Here is a 2102-nt window from a genome sequence, read left to right as displayed (position 1 = left end):
GTATTTTTGGGGGTGGTTTTGGGGCATTTTTGGGGTGTTTTTTGGGATTATTTTGGGGGTGTTTTTGGGGTTTTTTGGGGCGTTTTCGGGCATGTTTTTGTGGTGTTTTGGGGTGGTTTTGGGGGTGTTTTTTGGGGTGTTTTTGGGGGGCGTTTTTGAGGCATTTTTTTGGGATGTTTTTGGGGCGTTTTCTGGGTGTTTTGGGGGCGTTTTGGGGTGTTTTTTGGGGTGTTTTTGGGGCGTTTTTTGAGCATTCTTGGGGTGTTTTTGGGGCATTTTTGGGAGTGTTTTGGGGGTGGTTTTTGGACGATTTTTAGGTGGTTTTGGGGATTTTTTGGGGTGTTTTTGAGGGTGTTTTTAGGGGTATTTTTTTGGGGGTGTTTTTGGGGTGTTTTTGGGGGTGTTTTTCGGGCATTTTGGGGTGTTTTTTGGGGCGTTTTGGGGCCTTTTTGGGGGTGTTTTTTTGGTGTTTTTTTGGCATTTTGGGGTGTTTTTTGGGGTGTTTTTGGGGCGTTTTTTGGGGCATTTTTGGGGGTGTTTTTCAGGCATTTTGGGGTGTTTTGGGGGATGTTTTTGGGGATGCTTTTGGGGCATTTTCTGGGTGTTTTTGGGGTGTTTTTGGGATTTTTTGGGACATTTTTGAGAGTGTTTTTGGGGGTGTTTTTTGAGCTTTTTGGGGTGATTTTCGTACAATTTAGGGACATTTTTGGGGTGGTTTTGGGGGTATTTTTGGGGGTGGTTTTGGGGTGGTTTTGGGGCATTTTTGGGGGTGTTTCTGGGGTGGTTTTGGTGGCATTTTTGGGGTGTTTTTTGGGATTATTTTGGGGGTGTTTTTGGGGTTTTTTGGGGCGTTTTCGGGCATGTTTTCATGGTGTTTTGGGGTGGTTTTGGGGGTGTTTTTTGGGGTGTTTTGGGGTGTATTTGGGGCGTTTTTGAGGCATTTTTTTGGGATGTTTTTGGGGCGTTTTCTGGGTGTTTTGGGGGCGTTTTGGGGTGTTTTTTGGGGTGTTTTTGGGGCGTTTTTTGAGCATTCTTGGGGTGTTTTTGGGGCATTTTTGGGAGTGTTTTGGGGGTGGTTTTTGGACGATTTTTAGGCGGTTTTGGGGATTTTTTGGGGTGTTTTTGAGGGTGTTTTTAGGGGTATTTTTTTGGGGGTGTTTTTTGGGGTGTTTTTGGGGCGTTTTTGGGGGTGTTTTTCGGGCATTTTGGGGTGTTTTTTGGGGTGTTTTTGGGGCGTTTTTGGGGGTGTTTTTCGGGCATTTTGGGGTGTTTTTTGGGGTGTTTTTGGGGCGTTTTTGGGGGTGTTTTTCGGGCATTTTGGGGTGTTTTTTGGGGCATTTTGGGGCCTTTTTGGGGATGTTTTTCGGGCATTTTGGGGTGTTTTTTGGGGTGTTTTTGGGGCGTTTTTGGGGCATTTTTGGGGGTGTTTTTCAGGCATTTTGGGGTGTTTTGGGGGATGTTTTTGGGGATGCTTTTGGGGCATTTTCTGGGTGGTTTTGGGGTGTTTTTGGGATTTTTGGGACATTTTTGAGGGTGTTTTTGGGGGTGTTTTTCGAGCTTTTTGGGGTGATTTTCGTACAACTTAGGGGCATTTTTGGGGTGGTTTTGGGAGTATTTTTGGGGATGCTTTGGGACGTTTTCTGGATGTTTTTGGGGGTGTTTTTGGGGGTGTTTTTCGGGCATTTTGGGTGGTTTTTTGGGGTGTTTTTGGGGATGTTTTTGGGCCATTTTCTGGGTGTTTTTGGGGGCGTTTTTGGGGCATTTTTGGGGGTGTTTTTCGGGCATTTTGGGGTGTTTTTTGGGGTGTTTTTTGGGATGCTTTTGGGCCATTTTCTGGGTGTTTTTGGGGGCGTTTTTGGGGCATTTTTGGGGGTGTTTTTGGGGTGTTTTTCGAGCTTTTTAGGGTGATTTTCGTACAATTTAGGGGCATTTTTGGGGTGGTTTTGGGGTGTTTTCTGGGGTGTTTTTCGGGCATTTTTGGGGGTGTTTTTTGGGGATTTTTTTGGGGTGGTTTTGGGGCGTTTTCTGGGGTGGTTTTGGGGCATTTTTGGAGGTGTTTTTCAGGCATTTCGGGGTGTTTTTGGGGATGTTTCTGGGGATGC

The sequence above is a fragment of the Corvus hawaiiensis genome (assembly GCF_020740725.1).
Source record: "Corvus hawaiiensis isolate bCorHaw1 chromosome 37 unlocalized genomic scaffold, bCorHaw1.pri.cur SUPER_37e, whole genome shotgun sequence".
Lineage (NCBI taxonomy): Eukaryota > Metazoa > Chordata > Aves > Passeriformes > Corvidae > Corvus > Corvus hawaiiensis.
Note: the sequence above shows the minus strand (reverse complement) of the source record.